Here is a 26,354-nt window from a genome sequence, read left to right on the forward strand (position 1 = left end):
TTCATAAACAACTTGTTATTGTTAAAACTGCACACAATGATTTGATTTCCTGTCAATTTAAAAAAAAAACTTAGAGAGACTCAGAACCATTTGGGTTTGTTGAGGCAAAAAAAAACAAAACACTCAGAGAAACGCTGACGCCGACTGCTGCTGCAGGACGGGCGAACATTTCTCATTACATCCGACAATAAAGCGAACAGAAACTGTCCCGAGACAGAAATTAGTATTCAATTTCTCTCTGCCACTGATTGTTTGCGGGAATGTTTTGCTTCTGTAAATGTAATGTCAAGCGCAAAGCGACAGCCACAATAACAACAGAAAAGTGCTCTTTTAATTTTGGCCCCCTCAGAGGAAATCCTCAACAATGGCTGAGTGTGCATCGCTGTTTGTGAAGGATCGGCTCACAAAAGGGACGCTGCTCTGGGACGCGTCTTTAACGCAGCTGAAAACCCATTCAGTCGGCAGTGAGGAGGTTGATTTTCATTCTGTGAATTGAAGCAATTGGCAGTCAAATTGCCGTTTGTGGGTTTTGCGAGAATGCGCCGCTCCTCTCTGGAGAGCAGACTCGGTCCTCCTGCATCCAAATTGTTTACCGACCGAAAAAAAAGCAATCACGGTGTTAAAAAATGAATTCAGTGACGTTGTGATGAGGTCGACAGACAGAGAAATAAAAGGTGCATTCTTCCTGCTCCAGGCAACAAAAGCAGCTATTTTAGGCCAAAACATGATCTTTTCCTAAACCTAACCGAACCACGAGAGCAGAGCGGTCACCTCAAGTCATGTCAGCTACTTATCAGTAAGGTTTGGTACCGGTCCTGACTCGGATCAGACAGAACCACAGGCACAAGAACGTCTCACCCTGGACTCTGCAGGACCAGAACTGTCTCCTGCAGCATCCTGATATAATTAAAACACACTGTGAATCTTTAAGTTCTCCTGACTGAATGTCCTTTTAAATAAAATGTTACGATACAGCTGCAACAAATGAGGCGGGAAGTCTTTACACTCCCAACCTTGACCACATCTCATAAACTCATCCAGGCTATTAGCCTCTGATGGAACCGCCCAAACACTATCAGAACACCATCCGCTGTTAGTTTTCATTGCCTATAAAAGCGTTGTTGCTCGAGCTTTACAGCTGCTGCAGACTGTCACCGCGTCCTCGTCTCTGCTTTAACAGGCGTCCTTGATAAACGCTCGGCACACAGGACGGAGACAAAGACGGCGTGAAGACGAAGACGTTCACGGATCGTATGAGAGCCCGAATCAGAACTTTACAGAGGTCCAGGTAGTAGAATCAGAACAGGAGGCGGTGCGTATCATTCCCCTCCAGTTTAACTGATATCACGTATAATAGTTTTTAAAAAGAAACTAAAAACACTGACACTCTGTTACACTTCTGTACACACACACACACACACACACACACACACACACACACACACCAACCTATCAGAGGCAGCTGGTGGGCGACACACAGACGATCAACATGCCTGTCACAGCTTCTCTGTGCACTCTGTCAGTATGAGTCTGCACACAGAGACACACAGCTGTGGGGTGCAGGTGAGTGTGTGTGTGTGTGTGTGTGTGTGTGTGTGCGCACATACATTTTTTATATGTCAGACAAAAACAAAACCAGTAGATTCACCTCCAACCTGCTAACCTGTGGTAGCTTCAGAGCATCTTCAAGAATGTGTGTGTGTGTGTGTGTGTGTGTGTGTGACTGTGTGTGTGTGTGTGACTGTGTGTGTGTGTGACTGTGTGTTGGCCTAGCAAAAGATCAATTTCCAGCTCTGGTTGATTCAATATTTATCAAATAGAGGAGACGCAGGTGTCCGACTGCTGGATCTGAAATTGCAACCGAGGGATGAAAGAAGGAGAGAGAGGGCGAGAGAGGAAGAGAGAGAGAGAGAGAGAGAGGAAGAGAGAGAGAGAGAGAGGAAGACAGAGAGAGAGAGAGAGAGACAGAGAGAGAGAGAGAGACGGAGAGAGAGACAGAGAGAGAGACAGAGACAGAGACGGAGAGAGAGACAGAGAGAGAGAGAGAGAGAGACAGAGAGAGAGAGACAGAGACAGAGAGAGAGAGACAGAGAGAGAGACAGAGAGACGGAGAGAGAGAGAGAGAGACAGAGACAGAGAGAGACAGAGAGAGAGAGAGAGAGAGAGAGAGAGAGAGAGAGAGAGAGAGAGAGAGAGAGAGAGAGAGAGAGAGACAGAGAAAGAGAGAGAGAGAGGCAGAGAGAGAGAGAGAGACGAGAGAGAGACAGAGAGAGAGAGACAGAGAGAGAGAGAGAGACAGAGAGAGAGACAGAGAGAGAGAGAGACAGAGAGAGAGAGAGACAGAGAGAGAGAGAGAGACAGAGAGAGAGAGAGAGAGAGAGAGAGACAGAGAGAGAGAGAGAGAGAGAGAGAGACAGAGAGAGAGACGGAGAGAGAGAGAGAGAGAGAGACAGAGAGAGAGAGAGACAGAGAGAGAGAGAGAGACAGAGAGAGAGAGAGAGAGAGAGAGAGAGAGAGACAGAGAGAGAGACAGAGGAAGAGCGAGAGAGAGAGAGAGAGAGAGCGGCCCACGTCCAGTTATGAATATTAGCAGCTCAAAGCGGGCCGAGCCAACAGACAGAATCTTATTTGTGTCCTCCGTCTCTCTCGTCACATCCATCACTCTCATCTGTTCGGGCTTCTGATTCGTCGCTACGCTAGAAATTGTTTCTGTTTCAGTTTCATTCACCAAATCAAATGGAGTGCCGCAGGATTTCGCTCTTCCGTCGGGATGTGTTACAGAACAAAAGAAACAACAGACGCTGCCAGCCAGCAGTGACTCACCTGATTCTGAAGGTTTTCAGTATTTCTTTATCAATCGGAGCCGATCAGAACCGAGTCCAGCTGTGACGCGGTGACTGGATCTGATGCGCAACAGCCTGAAACAGAGGAAATGGAAACAAACGCTCAGTCTGATTCGGATCATACACAACACTGTCACTGCAGACGATGCAGACGTCTCTGAGAGAGAAGATGACAGACGTATGCTGAGGTTGTCAAGATATTCACCATGATGCTAAGATCATCTGGTCGCCTGTTCACAAGTTGTTATTTGTGTAATCTTACATTTTAACAGTTCTGGTTTCAAACGACAAACGTCAAACAGACAAACAGTGAACAAGATCCTATTGAATCTGTACGCACATGATAATCATGGAGTGAAAATCTGAAATCGTGACAGGTTATTTGCTCAGTAAATCATCTGAGTCAGTTAAGGGCTAATAGTTCATGAATGAATATACATTAAAAACACAAGTACAGCAGTGGATCATGTGGAAATGCAGAAATAAAACATGACAGGACGTCAGTGTGTCCTGGACCGAGCTCAGCCGGGACGTTTGGTTCCCTGTGGGGACAGAAGTGACTCGAATGTGGGTCAGAGTCCGACAGTGTGGAGCCGTTTGTTAGAATCATTCATCAAACGCTACATGTTACGTCAGCTCATAGAGATGTGAGGCTGAAACACAGAATACAAACACAACGCTCGTGTGTTTCCAGTGACATGTTTCTATGACGGAGGAGCCGCCGGACGCCTCCAGCATTCAGTTATCTGTAATCCATCACACGTCACCTTCCATCACTGTCAGTCAGCAACACCGTCTGAGCTGCACTGTGACAGTATACTGAACACCTGCTGCATGTGAGAGCAGAGAGCTTCAAACACCAGAACAACCAACCTGCTGCTCTCTGTCCTCCTCTAACTCCTGTCAGACCGGATCTCTCACGCAAGACGATTAAAAACCAGACGCAGCGTGATGATGTTGTGGAGCAGCGTGGGATAAAACATATACTGCACACAGAACCCAGCTGAACTGAATGTGATTGGATTAGAGTGACAGTGGAAGACGTCCAACTGGCCGTGACACAGATCGAGATCCATTCAGACGACCAGATCTGATCCACTTCACCGCGTCCTGCTATCTGACATCTGCAACAAGCATCATCTCTCCTCCGTCTTCAGCCCGGCACAAAGAGCTGCAGCTCCCCGCCGCTCACTCCCAGAGAGCTGCTTACTGATATCGATGATGGCACACATCGAGGATGTCGGCGCTTCGGTTTTAAATGAGCGAGTCGGGACGGCAGAGTGTGGGCTCCAGAGGAAGCCCTTTGTACTGCGGAGGCCAATGTGTCTGCTTAATGAGACTGTGGTTCAGAGCCGGACAGCACGGCCTCGTAGGAAGGATGCTGCTGCTGCCGCTGCTCGGGTCTTATTAAGATGAGACGAGAGATAAGTGGACGGGAGAGAGTCGGTCTGGCTTTGTTGACTGTCCAGCCCTCCTCCGTCTGCTGCCGGCTCCGCTGACATTCTGCTACACTCGGCTGTAAATGGGCTTCGGGAGGAGTTTTGTCTGCGGAGGGAGATGGAGGTTTAGTGCTCGGCTTCTGATTGGAGCGATAACTGCACCTTTTCACCCTCAGCTAATGAAAAGGACGTGTCAGTGCTGACTTGTTGTACCATTTAGCAGCACCATGCTAACTGCTTTAATACGTTCTGCTGCTGCAACAGGACAGGGGGAGTCATCAACCTCCTGTAACGAATGAAATATAAGACAGCAGAGCGAAAGGAGAGCAGCTTCTCAAAAAGCATCTGCAGATGTCTGAGGGTCAAATCAATCTCAACAGTCCAGGAGTCAGGCGACGCTCGACCAGTCGTTCAGCAGAATGCTGCAACTCTGTTTCACTGTGAAGCTCCAGAAATGTTTCGTGGACTCGAAGACGTCGCCTGACTTTCCATCAAAATCAGGATGAGAAGACTGAAGCTGTCTTCGTTTTTACTCAACATCTTTGGTCTTCAGTAGTTTATGTTGTTTTGTGAAGCTAATTCTGAAAAGTGTTTAGGGTTCCATCATATGATTTCTGTTGTGGCTCACACGTCGTCGCCCTTCTCTCTTGAAGACGCATCACCTCCTCCTCCTCCTCCTCCTCCTCCTCCTCCTCCAGGCTTTATGTCAAAGCCAGGCTCGGGGTTTTGACCCGTGAGCTTTCCCCTCTCTGTTATACTAACTCACATACTTCCTGTCCTTTCCACTCTGTTTCTCTCCTTTCCTTCTTGATCTGTCCATCCATGCCCTTCAGCCATCAGCAGTAATCCTCCAGAGGACAGAGGAGGAGGAGGAGGAGGAGGAGGAGGAGGAGGAGGAGGGAGACGGAGTGAGAGGTTGACACTGATTCTCTGATTGGGATGTAACACCCGTCTCCTCCGTCATTAGCAGCAGAAATACAGTTCGTTCCCTCCTCCAAAGTGTTTTACACTGAGCCGTGCAAACAAATACATTTCTGTCAGGATTTGTGTTTCTGAATTTTCAGATTTATGCAGTCAGACTCTCCCCACCAGGCGACCCGCGGTGTCCCGCCCTGGTGTTAAGTGAGCGGTTTAACAAACTGCAGTCGGGTTGGACTTTTTCAACAATATATCACCTTCAGCTCAGTTTGAACACGAAGATTTCTTTTGTTGAAAATCTTCCTCCACAAGGTCAGACGTCACATCGGAGAGTCGGGGAGATTCTTTCTTATTATTCTGGATTTTTTTGTGTGTTTGTTGCAGGAGGAAACACAAACAGTGGTGAGATCCTAAAGTTATGAATAAAACATGCACACGAGGCGAGCACACACACAAACACCTGTCACCTGTCAGATGCAGAGATGGAGGCGAGGGGCGACGGGTGGAGGGGAGGGGAAAAGGTGAAGGAGGGGAAAAGAAGGAGGTCAGCCGGTGGAAGGGAGGAGAAAATGAAAACAGACAAGAAGGAGATGATGTGATCGTGTCTCTGTGTGTGATCCAACAAACACCTGATGTGAACACAGACGGAACGAAGAGCTAAAAAAAAAGGACGAGAAACTTGTGAATAAAGATCTCTCCTCAGCGAGACGACAACTCTCTCTGATTCTATTAATAATCGTCGTCTATCAGCCTGATTAAGTCACCAATCTGCTCTGTTCTCGTCTGATTAACGCAGGAACACACACGCGGCAGAAACACGTCGGTGTGGCACATCCACGTGTGAAGCACACACTGTAGGAAGTCTTTAAATTAGCCCATATGTACCAGGATTAATTATTTATAGGAGCTTTGTTCTGCCTGATGTTTGAAGAGGCTCAGAGAGGAACATTTTCTAAGAAACACAAAATTAATTTCCTGTTTTCATTTCCTTTCTGTTTCAGCGAGCTGTTAAACTAAACCTGAGTGAGTTGACTGCCAGAACCGACAAGTTGCAGCCGGGCCTTTCGGACCTTCTTCGTACGGTTGCAGATTGAGTGGTTTAGATGAGAATATTTATGTTTATGTGCATGTGACGTTACATCATAACGGCCTGCAGCCTGTTCTCACTCTCTGTGCATCCATGACGCAGCCTCGTGAAGCAGGACGCATCATGACCACATGTCAGCCGGGAGCAAACTGAGTGAACCGGAACCAGAAGTCTGCTCAGATCTGGTAAACAGGGGCGGACCGCCCGGGTGGGATGTGGGCCGGATGAGGGAGTCTGCTGCGAGCCGGATCTGACCCACAACCATCTTAATATCTGGACTAACTGTGGTCACCTCTTCACTGCCGGGACACACTCAGCTCCATTCATGCATCTTCTAACCACAGGACATCTGTGAATGAAGTGTTGGAGGGAAAGATGGATGAAATGATGGTGTAGATGTATAGAGGAGGAGGAGGAGGGAGGAAGGATGGAGGAGGAGGAAGGATGGAGGAAAGGATGGAGGAAAGGATGGAGGAAAGGATGGAGAAGTGAATGAGTGGAGGGTCGTTTTTTTATCCTGAGAGAGGCAGAAAATTCATCAGGGAGCCGACAGAAGGGCCGGAGCCAGCCTCTATCCTGTCAACACACACACACACACACACACACACACACACACACACACACACACACACACACACATGTAAACACACATGCACGCACGCACGCACACGTGCACACACACACACACACACACACACACACACACACGCATGCACACGTGCACACACACACACACGATAAACAATTCTGGAAACACGTCTGATGAGCATATTACTGTGATGCATCATCTCGTGTTGTTTTGTGAGTTTGTATATGTGCAGCAGGATGCACACACGCAGGTTTGTGTGTATACATGCATGTGTGTGTGTGCACGTGTGTGTGTGCTGGCAGAGGCTGCAGGCTGGCAGATGGTCAGAGCTGAGTCTCTCTCTCTCCCCTGTGGGTCCCTCAGCTCTCTCTCCCTCTCTCGGCTCTCCCTCCCTTCAGCTCCACCTCCGGGGGCTACCCGCCCATGTTAAGCCCCACCAGAACATCCCCTGGCTGGGCACGGACCTCCACCACCTCCCCCCCGCAGCCCGGAGCTAAACTCGCTGAATGTTCTTGGCTAAAAAAATATATCTTGCACATATTTTTCCATTTGATTTGTACATGGATTGAAGTTTAAATCTGTCTATTAAACAGAGAAGACGTTTCACGGCTCGGGGGTATCGACGGGCATCGGCTTGTGTTTTCTGTGATTCTTGTTAGATTACATTTTCATTTTCACGGCTGAGCTCAGAGCCGACTGCAGCTCAGTGCCCTTTATGTAGCTTTATATTGAAAGATCTCTTTTTTATGATTTGTATTTTATTCTTATCAAAAACAATACATTTAGAAAGTAAGTTCATTCACCTTCGTCTCCACAGAACCAGAACTGACTTTTTTTGCTGAGCAATACAGAACTTCACGTTGCCCAAATCAGACGGACTCAGTCATCCCGAGGGTTTCTGCACAGCCTTTAACAATAAATAAATAAATATGAGAAAATGCTGTGTAGGTGGAAATGCTCTGTCACACCTGGGTTACTTCATGTTGTACCTTAAAACTGCAGGATTATGTCAGCAGGTTCCGTTTGTGTTGGGCAGGTAAATGTTTGACGTCACAGTTAGAAAATGAATAAAAGAAGTTCTGTTTGTAAGCGAATCAGCATGAAAAATGTCGTCTCGCCTCTAATGTTTCAGTTCTTGGGTTCATTTCCATCACTGATGCGAATGCACAAATCAAAAAAGAACGAATAAACGAACAGATAACAAAAGTTGAGGTTTTTCTAAGACATATAAACAAGTCGTACTAAACTCTGAAGATCTCAGAGGAGACATATTTTGCTCATTGTCATGTTCATTATTTTATTGTGGGGCAGTGTGAGAGCAGGTTTACATGCTTCAACAAACAAAACGGTGGTCGCATCACTGATTCTGGATCTGCAGACTGCCAACAACACAATCCTTCTTCCAGTCCGCCGAGACCTAATGTGTTGGCAGGTTTTGCACTGTGCTAGAAGTCATCCAGCGACAACACTTCTTAATATCTAATATCTGCGCTCAAGTCCTTAAATCTGTGACGGCAGTCGAGTTATTTCTTCCAGTCTGAAGCTCAACAGCTCGAACTCATCGGGGGTTGAAGGTTTCATGCTGCTTCAGTTTGACGTGTTTCCTGTACGAGGGACAGGAAGTGGTTTCTACTTTGATGAGGCTCATAAAGGATAAACACACTGTACATCGCCTGATGGTCACTGATGATGCAGTAATGATCGTTATCTATTAATTAAACTGAAAAGCGATACATTAGAGCACACACACACACACACACACTCAGACACACACACACACACACACACACACACACACTGTAGACAGATAAGAATAGTTGGAGCTGCTGAAGGCCACAGGCACCGAGAGGCTCCCTCCATTCTGTTTGATGATCCTGTAATGATGTTTACCAGTAATCACACTGTAAAAATAGAATCAATGAATATGAATCCATCTGCTTTGATGTCAGACAGAGAAAAAGTTTCAATCTAAAGAACTTTATTGTCTGAACGGCCGTGAGAACAGTGACGGCAGCTGATCAGGAGGGTGAACGGACGACTGCAGGAAGACTCAGCGATGAAACGAGCCTGCAGCGCTCGAGTGGGTCAACAAACGCTGCATCCTGTCCTCACCGAGAAGGTTCAAACATGTCAGATGTGGCTACCTGTTAAAATAAGTGCAAAACTATAGGAGGCATCACAAACACCTACTGCTGCTCACTATACTCATGCAGCTGAGGACAGCAGAGCGACGGAAGTCAGTTTGAAGACAGGTGATTTACAGCAGCTCTGACCAGGACGACGACTCCGCGGATGAAAACTGCGATGAGTTAACGAGGTGATTAAACTCGTCTCACTTCAGTTACACAGAGAAACTTGAATTCAGACGGTGTACAGTTAGATATTTTGTAAACAGGTGTAAAATATGTCCTTTCTTGTCACTTTAATTTTGTGAAACAGAGACTATCGCCTCTTTGCGTTACAGACGGTCAGAGACGTCTTGGACAGAACCTCAACACTGTAGTTTCTTCACATTCTGTTGAAAATGCTCAAATTCTGGCCGTATCTCACATATTCCTCCCTCCAACCGAGCCTGTGAGGTTATTTATGTGTTTAATCTACGACGACTGGGTCTTAAATATACTCTGCAGTCTAATAGCTGAAGGGCGCTCCCTCTTCTAGATTCACCAAATATTTGTCCTTCACAGCAGCAGAGTGAAGAATATTATTTGTGCATCCTTCTGATCCTGAACCTGAACAGAACCGACTGACTGACTGGACCTCCAGCCCGTCCTGAGATGGGAGTGACGTTAGCGATGTGCTGCATCAGTGGAATAGTATTCACTCCAAACGCGAGCACTTCGTCTGATCACACCCCAAACTCTAAATTTCACCTGCGATGACTCAGAGTCATTTGGCCGCCAGGCCGCCGCTCATCCACCAATCAGAGGAGAGCCAGTGAGATGTGTCAGTCAGCCAGACGAGTGTTTGCAGGCTGAGTGTGAGGGGAGCTGTGGGGGAGCGTGTCTGGCTGATGGGCGATTTCTTGGCTGACTGATGGTGTTTTGAATGACTGATGAGCCGGATGATTTGGTCGAGTGCGTTGGCGTCCCTGAGCTGACGGACTGAGCCCCTCCTCAGAGCGGCGCTCTGCCTCAGTTCAGCCTCCTCGGTCCTCCATGTTTCCTCTTTCTGCTTTATCGTCTTCGTCACGTCACATTTCTTTCCTTCGCCATGTTTCTCCTCCACCTCTCTCTGTTTTTGTCTCCGTGCCACCTGTGCTCTGCCTCTTCTCGACTCTTTTCCACCCTCATTTTTCATATTCCCTCCATCTCACTTTGGTTAAATTCACTTTCTCCTCCTCTTTCTTTAAGACGATATGAACAAAATGAAGAATAAAAAATGCCAGAGGCGGTTCATTTACATAATCCATAGGATGCATTAACCTTCAGTCAGGCCTCTTCTTCCATATGTCTCACGGTGGCATCGTGATAGCCGACTACTAAATTACTCATTTGCATGATTAGCTCATCAACATATCAGCAGATTCTTTTTTTATGATGATTAAAATTAATTAACTTGGAGAGGTAACGTTCTCAAACACATCAGCAGATCAGTCCAGCAGTTTGATGTCTGAAGTTAGAGTCTGCACGCAGCTGATTTTGTTATCTCCTCACTCGACTTTTAGACTTTTAAATTAAAGTGTTTAAAAGTTCAAAGGTCCGATCCTCAGTCAGAAGCCCGCGGCGTGGTTTCAACAGGTTCTCATTTCCAACTCGTTAAATACTCGTTAAATTTGGAGGGCGCTGCGATCAGGTTAGCTCAATAAATATACAACATCCGGGCAAGTTTTAGACAGATTCTGTGTCAGGAAACAGTCGCAGTTTATTTAGGTTTGAGAAACAGATCCTGGGTCGAGTTAAAATAAGTACGTACGTTCAGTCACATGTACATTACATGTTGTAAATTATGTCTTCCATAATGTCAATGAATTTTGGTTTCAGCCTCTGGTCTTCTGTGCAGGAAGGGAGGTGTTGGACCCACCTGCATCCACCTGCATCCACCTGCGTCTCATTCTGAGATCGACTCTTCTCCACTTGCAGGACGGCAGCGGGTGGAACAAGCTGCTGCTAACATGAGCTGTTCAAAAATTCTCTTTTTAGTAACTCTGTGTACACAAACAATGTTGTCAGTGCTGGTGTTCATGTGTAGAGACCCTGGTGATGCTACCAGCAGAGTTTCATGTTGTGTCAAGACTTCTTACTGTTTTAAAAACAGAGATTTTGATGCTAACGTAAAAGTGCCCGTAGCACTCCCATTGAAAATGAGTTTGACCTGAAAACTAAAAGTTTGACTCGGTTACATTCACAGAAAGACCCTCGGTTGCATTTTGGCGAGAGTTTGACTTTAACTTTGGACGGACAGTGTAGATTAGAAGATGTGAGGCAGCCGGAGGGTGATGGAGCGTCTGTGCACCATGTGTAGTCTGACAGAAGGGTGGTGTGCATCAAGTGAAGCTTTGTGCCTTTAACCCAACTGTTTTATGTGTTTATTCAAAGATTTAATGCAATAAATATTACAATAAAAATGTGATGCAGTGTTTTGAAGAAGCTTCTGGATCGCTGGATTGTCTCAGTTTGTTTTGCTCTTATCGTCTCTGCTGTGTCGGAGAGATGAATTCACACCTCGGATAAAGAGATGACGGGATGTGTGGACTAATCCACAGCCTCAAGCTATGGACACACATGACAAGGACAAAGACTGGAACAGAGAGTAAAAAAAAAAAAAAAAAAAAAATAGAAAGATGTCTGCACATAAATCTGCTTTCTATTATCTCTGTGTTTTACTACAGAGAGAAAAGAGAGCAAACTATAAATCTCAGGTCATCGCTGTCAGCGTGTGTTCATCTCTGTAAAAGGCAGCCGTGGAAATCCATCACAGAGCTGCTGCAGGTCTACAGCATGGTGGTCAACAGAGAGAGAGGTAGAGAGAGGTAGAGAGACAGTGAGGAGAGAGAGAGAGAGGTCTGCCCAGATATATGTGGCTCTAAATCAAACGGTTAAACTCCGACCGACAGAAGAGAAATAGTCCCGAGATAGATGAGAGAGACAAAGAGGGAGGAGATATAACTCTGTTATTAGAGACATGTGAAGTTAAACTACAGCGTCATTACAGTTTCATCTGTCAGGAATAAGACCTCACATGATCCCGTTTAGCACTGCGGACGTTTAGCTGACATCTTCAGCCAGATCGAGCTGCAGTGTGTTCAGCGATCAGCCTCACAGCTAAAAGATAAAGAGGTCAGATTGAACTCAGACATGCAGAACATAGTGAGGTTAGTTTCTCCAGAGGAAATCTGAACGTGAAACACAGACGTGACACCGAGGGGGGAGTGGAAAAGTTCACGACGAAGGTGATGAACATTCGTCTTTCTGTAATATGTGCAGGACGTCCCGTCTGTTGCATCATCACCTCGTCAACTTTGTGACGCTTCAGAGAAATGTGGGTTTCAATTAGTGATGCAAATCTGAAGTTCATGAGTCAACCAGCCTCGTACTAATACACGATCAACTGTCACTCTTATTGATCAGGTTGAATATTATAATCACACATGCATGTAAACGTTAGCACAGTTAGTATACGTTCAGTATTTTTGTAATCCTTGATTTTTGATTGTAATCTTTGATTCTGTCGTCTGCTGTAATTCAACATTAACTAAAATTCAGTTTGAGTCACAGAGAAGCGGCGAGTATCATGTGAATCCTGTACACTTGTGTTTCCTCCACAGAAACAGCGGCGCAGTAATAAACCGAGAGGCCAGACAGTCCGACAGAAGCAGCAGCGAGACAGAACAGACAGGCATTATCATGGAAATGAGATATTTTCATTGGCAGGGGGACAGGACGTCATCTAAAATAATAATACTGTTAATAATAATAACAATAATTGTGATAACCGATGCTGTGTTTGTCTTCAGCTGTCGAGCGGTCCAGATGTAAACAACCGTCGCCTCTAATTCAGCTGCAGCCGCTCCAATTAAAAACCCTGCAGGCTGTAATGTGGCGTCTGAATATTGTATTCGATGCAGTCGTGGCAGATCGTCTGTCCGCCTCTTAGTTTTTTCTCTCAGTGCAGTTTTAAAGCAGGACAACAAACTTAATTTCCCTTCGTCTCATTAATGAAACCACTGACCTTTCAAACTCAACATCCACTTTAACAATTCTACGAGCTAATTGACTTTTTAAAGAGAGGCGGAAAAAAAAAAGTGCTGATGATGATTTTCTAAACGCAGCCACCGTGACTCTTCCCTCTGCCGTCCAATCAGAGCGGGCTGATACGAGCTGACTGCGCCTAAATGAGCGGGGGAGCCTGGCTGAGGACGTTAGTGCAGCACTTCATGTCCTCTGAGGTGCTTTTTAAATGTGTTTGTGTGTTTGCAATGTGTTTTTTATTTCCTCTATGTAACAGCTGTTGATTTTCAAGAATTTGTGGCTCGGTCACACACGACCAATCAACAGGCATGTACCCAGAAGACATCTCTCACCGCAAAACGCCTCAGTGTCAAGGCCAAGAGCGTTATGGTAAACCTTCGCTAGTGTTGTGTTCAAGGACGTGTTGATAACAAACACTAAAGCTGATAAAAGCAGGAAGCAGTGAACCCTCTGAGCAGAGAACGAGCTCAACCGCCTGAGAAGAGGAACACTAAGTTACAGTTATTGTCACGTTTGGCCAATTTTTTTTATAAAGAGCTACTTTATGTGTAGAATGTAAAACATCACACTGGACACTGACGCTGTTTTGTCACATGCCACGCCTCTTTTCACTCGCAGAACGCCGGTATGTCGTCCAAAGTCACACTCTGGGTGCAGAGAAGGGTCGCAGTGGGCAGGCGACGTGACCGTGAATCGAAAGAGCAGCATCGGCGAGAACGACACGTCAGCTAGGAAAATGCAGGCAGAAGGAGGCTCTGCTGATACAGACAGCGCCACACACATCCACTGATCAGAAGTGATGATTAAAAGAGATTATCTAATATTCAGTCAGTAAACACGGCATCAGATTAACACACGTGGTTCAGGGGACACTGCTTCCACAATCAATCACAATGTGCAACCAGCTGGGAATAGATTAAGTAGCAATAATGTGATTATTGTATCCTATTCAGTGCTGGTGTTAAGTGGCCATCAGTGTGCGGGTGTGTGGCTGAGGTCATGCAAATCCTCCTGAGTCATCAATCCATGAGGGTGATCAATTGATTTGGGAAAACAGATCTGCAGCCACATCAATCACTAAGTCATGTACACAGACTGCATTGGAAACCTCTGAGGGGGAGTGCAGTAGATTATCAGTAAAGATGTATTGGCATTGATCCTGATCAATACTACAAGAGGTTGAATAATAAAATCAGTGAGAGTAATTGATCGGTAATTGACCCTTATGGGCTGCTGAGGATCATTGATGAGTCACATCACAGCAGCGACCGTCAGACGTCGTCCGTGGGTGAAAGTTCAGCGGACAGAACACGAGACATGCGTTTGACTTCAGGACACTAAATTCACCAACAACACTATTCTGATGCTACTTCACATAAAATCATACGTTTGTTGTGATACTGACACATTTTTAATTCTATAATGATCCTTTTAAATGCAGAATAAGTGAACGTGAAGTGTCAAATTCAATCTGCGAAGAACTTCAAGTACGTTTGTCAAACTTCTCTCTGAGGTTTCGTTACAGAACTGCATCATGTGAAAAACTTGGGCTTGACTTTAATAACGTAACAACAGTCGTCTATATGATTCCCATTGTCCTGATTAAAATAGTGATTTATCAGACATCTCTGTGTGACTTTAACAAAGGGTCAGAACAGTTATCCACAACACGACGCCGACATTTTGTCTGACATTTAATTCAGAGCGAATTCCCAGAGAGGGCAACACACAAAATGAAGTGAAATAAAATTAAACAACACTCAGTTCTTCAGATCACAATACAGTTCTGTGTCCGAGGCAGCCGACAATGCGGGAGAGAGTTCGTCTGAAATATTACAGTAATATCAGAAAACCTGGAGTGCTGTAATAGAGCCGGCGGGGAACGGAGGTTGAAGGGATTGTCTTTTAACAATTCAAGATAAGTGTATATTAAAGGTGGATGATACGGCAGACGGGATGTGATGAGAGAATCCAGGTGTCAAATTTACAGTGGGAGATAATGAGAGCGGGGGTTACACCGATACATCAGACTGACAATGAAGGTTAATTTAATATCAGCCTGTCAGAGTCGTCCAGGTGACGGAGGCTTTCTCTCCCTGAGTGCAAACTCAGAAACTCATCTAAAAACCTGATAGGATCGTCTTTACACTTCTCTGTTCTGTTCTGTCAATTCATTACACCAGGAGAGATATGGTGCCTTTTGTGAATATGAATATGAATTCCTTTAACTTATGATTCTGAAGTAAATACTGACTGTACAGTGTGATAAACCTCACTTTCACCTCGCCGATCAGTCTGTGAAGGATGAAGGTTGAAATACGACACAAAGGAAGTTCGTCTGCCATCACACAACACAAACAGGACGAGGAACTGATGTCCCTCTGCTAACATACTCTGATTGTGACTGAAGAGGAACCTATAAACCGCTAAACATTAAAAACACTCCAAACATTCTTCTCCCTTGTCTGCACCTGTTGCCTACGTTACCCACAATACAACAGTTCAGTCAGAGATTTGGGTGTGTTGTGTTCGTAGTGGCTAATGTTGCCAGATTACTGTAAAAGCATTCACACCTGGTCTGTCCATGAAACAATCAGTCATAAACTGTATCTAATAACATGAAGTGGTAATGAAACACGAGCATCTAAATTAAGACATTTGGAAGTGAAACAACAACAACTGAGGCAACGAGAGCGGGTCAAAACTAAAAAAGGAAGCGCTGCAGCTGCTAAATTTACGAGCGTCAGTCTGGGGTGTAATTTTAATAAGCACTTTTTGTCTCCTTTGCCAAGTCATTTGGTTGAATTTGTGTGGCGGTTCTGGTGCTTGTTTCCAGCCACCTGACTGCTCGTGTTGCTGCCCTGCTGGATTCTGATTTAACGAGTCCCAAGATTGGGGAAATATTTGTGCAATAAATGGCGAATGATGTCCAAACGCTCAAATAAGAAGCAGACTCTCCAGCGTCTCCTCCTTCTTCTCCTCCTCCTCCACATGGACAGGACTGTTTGGGATTTTTCTTGGCACGATGAAGCAGGTGGAGGAATAAGCGCTCCTTGTGGAGGAGGGAGGGAGGGAGGAGGTGGATAATCAGGATCAGACTCCTCTCTGTGCTGACGAGAGGTGGAAACATGGAGGCAGGAGGCTTGTTAGTGTGTGTGTGAGAGATTATTCAGAGATATTTCTCAGAGCATTTGTGTGTGCATGTGAAAACACACTCATCTGTTGTTGGACAGTGTGTGTTATGATCCTGTGAATGTGTGTGTGTGTGTGTCACAGATCACTGGAGAAGTTTCCAATATCAGACTCTCTCTGCTTATCGATCGGCGTCCTCACCTTCGTCCTCTCCTCCACCTCTCTGAGTTTCATGCAGATTTTCTTTCTCTTTAATCCACCTGTCACCCTCCTCCTTCTCTCCACTCGTCTCTTCTTCTGTTGTTTCTCCTCTCTCTGCTCTCTGGCCCGTGTTTGTCTGTTCTCCTCTCTCTTATCATTCCTTTTCTCTCTGCTGCCTTTCCTCTCATCATGTAAATGTTGTACTCCTGAGGTGTTGAGTGACTCAGATATTTTACAATCTTTTCATTTGTTTCTGACAATTCACGGTTTGTTGTTTTGTAAGACAGAAACCAGCCGTCACCCTGACCTGCCTGCGATGATTCATCAGGCGAGAAGTCAGCGAAGTCGATGAGTGTCAGACATTCAGCATCATTTCTCCGGTCAGATGTGGACAGCTGATTGAAACACTGCATTTCAAGTAAGTTGACATATTTAGCAAACGGTGTGAGAATGAATTATTCTATTTTGCCTGCAAATCAACATGTTGGGTTCATAACTGTTCAAATCTGGACACACACACGATAAACATACTTGTAGAATTAGCTTGACGTCCATGGCTGGAGCCGACACATCATGTTTACATTATACTTCCTGTTTACGTCCCTTCGTTCCCCAAATTATGAGTGCTGTAGTTTCTAAACTTTGAGCAGAATCATCTCTCAGACTGAAGCTAGTGGGTGCAGCAGTCTGAGCGAAGGCTCACAGTCAGACTAGAATATAGGAAATATAGGATTTTCGACGCAGACACATTGTTGTTGGTATGAAAGCAGATTTGAGGTTGAGCCCTGCAGCATCCTGCGTCTCATATGATTTGTTCGGGTGAATTAACCGAGTCAAGTTTAGCTCAGTGAGTTTCAGAGTAGAGGCGACTGCCTCAGCCCACAGCTTCACAGGAAGTCTTTACATATTTCTAAAACACTATTCCCTCCACCGTAATCTCTGCCTTTCCCATCATGGACAGTGTATTCTTAGCTGTTCTTTTTTTTTTATCGTGGTTGGTCTTGAAGCTGTTATCAACAAACTGAATCCACCTCGCCGGTTCCTCCCCACCTGCATCTCTCAAAAGCCGGAGTGAAGCCTGAACTTCCCAGCATGCCGAAGGTACTGGAAGCCTGACTGGTGTTATTTCTTTGCAATTCTCTTTCCCGCTGGAGCCCAGATGGAGACAGATCCCAAATCAAATACCCACAATCCCCTGGGCAAGGAGAGGGAGTCTGGCAGTGTTAGATTAGACGTAGTCGTGTCAATAATGCAGCACTGGCATTGGCAGTCGCCGGGAAAACAAATCTGTTCACCTGCTGGAGGTGATAACAATGGTCAATGAAATATTACAGAGCGACAGATATTCTTTATAAAGCATCTCATGAAATGTAATCGCATATTAAAAGAAAAAAGTAGCAGAAAAACCTGCGATATTCCTCTGACAGCAAACTCAAGCCAGCAACAATAAGAAGCCTAACACACCAAACATCCGCAGTGTGAGCGAACACACTGAAAGACTTCCATTTATTCACACAAAGACCCGGTCGGACGAAGGCTCAGAATAGAAAGAGAGAGACATGATGAATGTGGGTGGTAGAAAGAGAGGCAAAGGAAAACATTCTCATTCACTGTTGTATTCATGTGTCGGATAGTGGTGAGAAGCAGAGGATGAAAACCGAGGGCATTCATTTCAGAAAATAGAAAACAACGTGCTGACAAGGAGAGGTGTGATGGGAGAGAATAATGGGAGGAGATAAAGATGGAGGGAGGTGGAGGGTGGAGGGGAGGAGAGCAAACAGAGAGAGAGAGAGAGAGAGAGAGAGAGAGATAATGACGGTGAGATACAAGGACGGAGCAGGTTGTAGAAAAATAAATCTTTGTCTTCATCCTTTGCTAATCCACCACCTACGCTCTGCCGCTACATGTTGGGCTCTTCTTCTGTTCCTCTTTGTTTTCTGTTCTGTCGCTCCACAGAGGGAGGTGTGGATGATAATCGCCTCGGTTAAAGCTGGGAGGGATCATATTGTTTGCAGATGCTGTTGTTTTGCAACCTGAAGACTATAGAGGCAATTAGTCAGTATTCTAATGTGTCATATAAACTCCTGAATTCATCTCTGGCTGGTCGAAGTTTTCACCTATCCAGTGAAACGTTTCTACAACTCTCTGACAGATAGACTCAACATCGTCACCCCACAGTTAGACTTCCTTTACGTTGAAGATCACAGCCTCACAGAGCCTCATTAGCCCCTTTTAAATGCGCCACATTTGCAGCTAGGTAAAGGCTGCAATCGCCCCCTTCGTTAGCTGCTTCAGGCAGGTGGAATTTGTCTTCAGAATAAGAGCTTTACATTGGACCCCACAGGAGGTTAGAATTACTTAATGGAGAAAGTTTGCTGACTTTACAAGAAGTAACAGAAGTAAACAGAAGAGAAATTGCATTTTAAAGCAAAAATTAGCAAGAAGGATTTACTAGAATTTGTTGAAGCCATTTTGCAAAGTTTTTCCTCCATGAACAATCTGAAAATTGCACAATTTGTTCAAAAATTCAGGGGATATTATAGTTACTGGTTCAATGGTTAGATCAGTTGAAACAGACAGTGTTCAGGTGTCAGAAAGGTAACTCTGCAGATGTGTGTTACACTAGTAGGTGCTGGACGACCAGCCACTGCTGCGCCGCAGATCAATTCAGTCATTACATATTAACATTTACACTCTTGACATATGTTGGTGAGTGAGAGAGCGCTAATTAAGAAAAAAAATCACCAGCAGTGGTATTGATTAACACAAGACTAATCATCAGTTAACATGAAAACAAGCTGCTGCACAAATCTGAGCCAATATGTCAACGTTTTATAATCAGAATAAGACGGAGAAAGCAGCGATTTTAACCAGCAATTTAGGAGACAGCAACTAAAAACCTAAGTTTATTTTCTCAGATCCAAACTAGTGTAAAACTCTGATTAAATCACACAATGTTCCCAACTGAAATGGTGATACTGCTTGACAGATGCTCAGAGAGTATTTCTGGTATCATTCTCGTCATTCCTCGGCGAGGTCAGCGGTCAGGATCACCCAGACAACAAAACCTCTGGTTGGGATTTAGAGCGCAGGATGAATCAGCGGGCGGCACCAAATCATCCCGCTGACGGAGGCTCTTCACTGCATCACCCTGCTGCCACCAGCTGTCAGCACTACAATCTATGGTCCAGATTTGTAAGCGCTACAACAGAAAGTGCAGAGACACCCACACACCGCCCTCGCACTAATGGATCACTATCAATGTCACCATTAGTCTTTATGAAAGAGTTGTGTTTCGTGAGGCTGCGACATCAGTAATAACCAAAGTGCATACATTTCAGAGATGCAGAGACTGTAAAGGCGCTGCAGAGGGGACAAGTTAATTCTAAACTTCAGCGTCACTAATGAATACAAGCGGAAGAGACACTATAACAAATACTATAAGTGTTTACTGATGTAACATGTTGCCCGTCCTCTTCCCCAAAACCTTTAAAAACACGTGTAACAACTTATTTCACCCTCCATCTCTGATGTTACAACCCGTTTCACTGCAAAAAGCTCAAAATAGAACGAGTCATGAAAGGTAACTATTTCGCTCTGAACTTCCATGTCTTGAACGCTCTGAATAAAAACATGTGAAAGAAGTCATAGACTGCATGTCGGAGTACTTGCATTTTAAAAATGTACATGCTGTGAAACATATATATCTTCACAAAACAACTGAAAGGCTCCAACACACAACTAGTGCATGAAAAAAACTTCTAAAAAGAGAAAATCTGAAGATGAAGAAGTCCTCAGCAGTGAGTGAAAAGATGGAGACAGAACATCAAACAATGCTGCGTGAGTCATAGGAATAAATACATTTGCATCGAATTATCAACTTCGCTAATCCAAACAAGTGGAGTCGCGCTGGGCTGTTGTGTAACGTGTTGTGCAGAAATATGTAAATGGCGCGATGCATGCGATGATACGCCGATGACGCTGTTGTTTACATCCACGTTTTAGTTCATCGGGTGGTGCTGCAGGAGAAAACAGCCCCGAGCCAGAGAGAGAGGAGGCGTGGATGAAGAGAGGGTCAGCAACATGACGGAGGGAGGAAGACCGAGGATGGATGGATAGATAGATAGATAGATAGATAGATAGATAGATAGATAGATAGATAGATAGATAGATAGAACGATAGATAGATGAAAGGGTACCAAACGGAGGGGACAGCAGGGGAGGGATTGTGGGAATAATGCTGGTCTGTTCCACTCAATATTTTAACAGATGGCACGCTAACACACACACACACACACACACACACACACACACACACACACACACACACACACTCAAATACAAACACACACTCGAATACACACATGCACACACACACTTTCTGTCTCTCACATGCACGTGCACATACTCATGCTGTGTTCACCAAAATAAGCAAACACACACATAGACTGGCTGGAAAACTGGGCTGCAGTTCAGGAGATGACAACAGTGTGTGTCGGTGTGTGTTTGTGTGTGTTTGTGTGCGTGTGCAGGAATCACTTTGGCTACTTTCGGGGACACATTTCAGACCCGAAACCAGTTAATTTGGCTCTGCTACATAGACTGATGATTTTTGGGTCAGTGATTAACGGGTCAGGCTGACAGTATTATGTTCTTGTGTTTATCGATTCATTTAATCTGCTGGAAACATGTGACAATACAGAACTGTAGATATGTTGGGTACCAAACTTAGGCCTTAAAGAAAAGTGTGAACTATGTTCCTGAACTAGGCTGCAGTAGTTGAGAGAGCTGTTTCAAGTGCGACTGTTGTTTCGGAGGGAGCTGATGTCAGCTGACAAAAGTCACAACAGACTGTTGTTCCCACTGGGAGCTGCATGTTTATATCGTCATGTCCAGTGAGCCATGTTCTATATGTGGGTCAGCTGAAATCCCAAGTGACATCACACAAACACACACACAGACACATATATACACACTTTCAGGACAATCTGTCACTTTTGTTTTATTCGTGCTGTTTTGCTTCTCATGGCACGTCGTTCCTTCAGATCCCAGCAGAACCAACACGACATCACACACATAAAAATAAAAGACTTTGGAAAAGTAAAATATAATGCAATCAAAGAAATATCTAAAGTTGGGCAATCAGGATCAGTAGTGTAACCACAAGTTTCCACCGGGCCGCGATACGATTGGCCGTTCAGTCAGACAGCAGAACGGTGTGATGCATCCGGCCAACCAGACGCTCTACAGCACAAATTCTGAAAGATTAATAAATAACACTAAGGAAATAAAATAATAAATAATAAATAAATAAATCAAGGAGAAAATTATGAAATAAACACAATCTGAGCAAACCAACAACATCCACTCGCCCAGTGGGACGAGACGTGGAGGACGGAACAAAACAGAGTCGCACGTGCGATCTGATGATTTCATCAGCAAGGAGGGAGGAAGCACAGGAGGGGCGACAAGGAGGAAAGGAAGGATGGATGGAGGATGATGGAGGGGGGCGAGCGAGAGAGAGAGAGAGAGAGAGAGAGAGAGAGAGAGAGAGAGAGAGAGAGAGAGAGAGAGAGAGAGAGAGAGATACTTGGCAGGCAGAGTGAAACACTTTGACACCTCGTCATGCTCGGCCCCGAGACTCTGGCACATCACAGCTTGTGTGTGTGAGCGAGATGAGGCTGCTCCCACCAGCAGGCTAATCTACTGTAGATCAACAGATGGCCCCTGTGTGTGTGTGTGTGTGTGTGTGTGTGTGTGTGTGTGTGTGCTGTTAGTGTGAACAACATTAGAAAGAGGAAGATCTGCACACTTATAGAAACACAGTCCACAAAAAATCTGCTGCATGTTCTGGGGAGTGTGATCAGACGCACAACATTCACACAGCGGCGATGATTAAAAATAAATTCTGCGGCTGAAATTTGCATCTTTTTGTTTTCTGGAGTAATCTTTTCATTCTGTCGACAGCCGACTCTTTGAGACGCTCTGTGTTGTTTGCCAGAGGCGTCTCTGATGTCGCTGCAGACTTCCACAACAAGTTCGTCCCTGAACACAACATGAACAATCATCAATAGCCGTTAAAGAAATCTTAATTAGAAGGTAACGATTGCGTATGTGATCGCTGGTAATTAAAACTGTAAATTATACACTTAAGAGACAGAAACATATCTTTCATCAGAAGCTAATGATCCCCGGTGACAAAACAAAGGAAACTATATGTTCAGTGCTTGATGAACATCATTAATATCTATTATTTTTTTTATGATTATACATAAAGAAAATCACGGTTGCTGCTAATTGTCCTGATGACTCATCCTCAGCTGTCTCAGGAGGTAAAAGCTGTGTGACTGTTTCACCTCTTTCACTCAGCCGCGTTTAAAGATACAATAAACTACATCTTCACTTTTAATATTATATATATTTAATAATAATATATCGGCTGTTTCACCCACTCACTCACTCCCAACACATCAAATATGGCAGCTTGTCAGCAGCCCGCGGCTTCGACCTGATGCTGTGAAGACCAGAGGACGTTCACTCAGGACGTCTCATCTATAATTATAATCTAATTATAAAATGTAATCGGTGGTTTGAACCGGACGATGTAGTTCTTTTGTGCCTGAAACCGTTTCAGCTCCTCAGCGAGCTTTATTTTGAAAGTCTAACCAGGTGTTAACTGTAAAGCCCTGCACCTGCAAAACTCAGGATTTGTTTTGACATTTAAACTCGCTTTTGTTTTACAGGTTTATTAAAACATGATGGTTTGGGTTCAAATAATGATGTACAAAAGCATCGACTGTATATTACTGATCCAGTTGTTTTCCTGATGTGACTGTGCCGCCTTGTTTATCGTAACAGTTTTGCTCTTCACTTTTTGGCTTTTTTACACGAAGACACAAAGTTAACGGGACATTACGTTCGTCCCATCCTCTCACATACTGGATGTGAAGCATTTAACCCTGAACTCTAATGAACCATCAGAGACACACAGATCCAACAAACACTGATGGTTGTTTGGTCAAAGACGAAAGCACGAGTAGAAAATAATACACACACAGACACACTCCTGACCCACATATGGATGCATACATCTTGTTTGCACACAGTGTTGCTTATAAATTAATTACAGTTTCTGTGTAATTAACCCAGCACACACACACACACACACACACACACACACACACACACAGCTGGTGAACTCAGACATTAGTCACCTTTAAGTGGTGGCTTCCATCGTCTAGTTGCTAACACTGAATGAAAATGCATTTTCAGCTTGTTGAGATGAAGCATTTCATGTTGGTGCAGCTTTAATAACAGGATCAAAGTGGAGCAGAGCTTCAGTGTGACGATGAACTCCCAGTGCAGCATCTTCAGCCACAGTAAACAGGAAGTTAATGTGTCTCCAGCCAGGCGGAAGTTCACAGTGAAGTTACAAACTGGAAGAAGACGTATTAAAGGAAAGTCCACGAGGCTGTGACCTCCTCATCAGGAGAACATTTGTGTCCAGACACTTTTAGAAGCAGACAGGAGGAGCCGGGGATCGAACTACCACTATAATCATGTCAAGAGGAGCCTGATGCTTTCCACGAGAGTTACTCAAGACCAAAGCAGAGCTAAAGAGAGAATTCAAACTGGAACTGGATGGGAGGCCAGACACACAAGTCCAAATGAATCAGTGTGATAGACCCTCTGGTCCACTGCGTCTCTCGTGTTTGGCTTCACCTACCTGTGAAAACAACCGACTCTCATTCGCTGTAAGAGACAACAAACATCCAGCTGCACTTTCAAAATAAAGGCAGGAAAAGAACGACTGTAGGTTCCTGGATGTTTAGGAAAAGTATCATGTTTCTGTTTGAAATAACGGCCTCTTTAAAGCAGCTTCCTCGCCAACAAGACTTCATTTTGTGCTGGTCAGCAAGGTTTTTTGAGTAACTTTTGGCGTCATGCACCTGGAAAACTTTTCACATTTCAACTGGGAAATTCTGACATCTGATGTCGACTGGAAGAGACTGCAAAGAACTGGTGAAGCAAAATAAATACAAACACTTCTGACCTCTGCTTGGATGCTTTTCAGAATGTAAATAAATATAATTTCCATGTTATATTTCAGTGTTTTAAGAATGTGTTTTATTTAAGCTAATTGTTCTTTTTAAATGCAGCTGCTTTGTGTTGCGCAGGTGTTCAGAGAGAGAGAAAAGAGAGGAGTGGGCTCACAAATCATCAACTGATGATAAATTCAGCTGGACAGAAGTGGTGGGAAGTTGCAATCAATATCACACGATTACATCAGCAGAAGATAATTCTCCGATCACATCCTCCTCTCACTGAATAAACATGAGAGGGACGCAGAGTGAGAGCCGAGGGGCTGAAGTGATAAACTGTGACTGACGGCGATGGTGGGATGTTGCAATCGGCATCAAACCCGACGTCAGCTCCGTCTCTCCCGCAAATCACTTCCTCCCCTCCATAAAAACAAACAAAACAAATAAATAAATGCAGAGAGAGCGAGAGATGGATGGAGTGAGAGAGAGAAATGTTTAAAATGATGAATTGTGACTGATAAAAGTGGTGGGAGTCTGAAATCAGAGATCACACCGACAACAACGTTGCTGCTGCTGCTGCATGTTGCAGCTTCACCCAAAGTAAATAAGACAGAGAGGAGGGTGGAGAACAGATGGGAGGGAGAGACGGTGGAGGGAGGGAGGATGTATCATCAAGCAGTGATAAATCTGGAGAGATGGAGGATGGTGGGACGCTGTAATCAACATCGCAGCACATCAGATCCCACACAGGAGCGCCGTTAGTCGTCCTCCTCTCCTGTCACATTTACATACTCGGCCTGATGTGCGAACAGCAAACATCAGGCGAGACGGCGACGTGTCATGATGTCGTTCGTATGTAGCGTGATGTCATAACATTGTGATTGCCAGCCGTGTTGTTCCAGCCTCGTCTCGTCAGCAGCGGCGCATCATCGCCTCCACCGCACTTCTTACCGCACGTCATGAATTACGTTTATTCTTTTGTTTTGATTGACTTCGTTAAATGAATCCTAATTAGTTTATAATATTGCGCAGCTGTGTTTAACACTTATTATATTGTTTACTTGAGATAATTAGGACTCGATGTAATCTTGTAATCTTTCAGACCTTGAGTGTCGTTAGTCGTGTTGGGATGGTGTTCGTTAATCAGCCGTTAAGCTAACCCTGAAACTTTTAGATATCAAACACAGAAATGTCATTTAAAAGCTATTATTTTTTTTACAGAAAAACTCTCACAAACCCGGGACTGGCCTGAAGACGATCTTATCTTATCTGATGAAGAAGACAGATGAGATTTACGAGTGTGAAAGTTTGGCTGTGAAAGCTGCAAAACTCAGGTCACGAACACATCTGAGCAGCAGGTAAGTATAATCACAGTCTGTGTAATCTGTGTGTCACTTTCATCCTCATGTGTGAGGTGTTTACTGAGGCAGCTACTGTCTTCATATGTGAACGTGTGAGACGACATGTCATTGTTGGGTTTAATCCTCACACGGCTCGCGGGCGTGTTTCCAGAGCGCGCTGGCAGCTGAAGCAACAGGTTGTCTCGTTTCCTCAGTGTGTGTTTTTTTACTCCGGGTGGTGTTAAGTGAGATGTCCATTAACGGCAGCACTCGACTCGCCAAGGAAAAAAAGAGTTTGCAAACAGCTTTAGTCATCAGGATTCACTTTGTCCTTTAAACCGAGGAGACCTTGGATTTAACCTGCGCTGCTCAAATCTGCTGAAAACATGCCAGCTACGATATCACAGTCTCTGTTAGCTGACAGTCTCTGTGAGTAGCTACTGGATCTTTATTTAACGTTCCTCACTACATAAAAAGCCAGTTTTAATGGAGCAGGTTGATTTCAGCTGGACTTTCTGTCCGTGCACACTGTTACATTTCCTTCTACGAGAGGAAACCTGAACGCTGCAGGT

General features: G+C 44.7%; 1 protein-coding gene across 3 annotated transcripts in view; it reads right to left on the minus strand.

The window, feature by feature from the left end:
* si:cabz01090165.1 (uncharacterized protein LOC100333421 homolog) overlaps positions 1-26,354 on the minus strand; it is a 262,485-nt gene that overhangs the window by 88,030 nt on the left and 148,101 nt on the right. For all 3 annotated transcript variants that reach the window (XM_037118231.1, XM_037118240.1, XM_037118249.1), the window contains one exon: positions 2,824-2,918. The gene's annotated coding sequence lies outside the window, so the exon portion shown is untranslated. The remainder of the gene's footprint in view (positions 1-2,823; positions 2,919-26,354) is intronic.

The sequence above is a fragment of the Acanthopagrus latus genome, chromosome 2 (assembly GCF_904848185.1).
Source record: "Acanthopagrus latus isolate v.2019 chromosome 2, fAcaLat1.1, whole genome shotgun sequence".
Lineage (NCBI taxonomy): Eukaryota > Metazoa > Chordata > Actinopteri > Spariformes > Sparidae > Acanthopagrus > Acanthopagrus latus.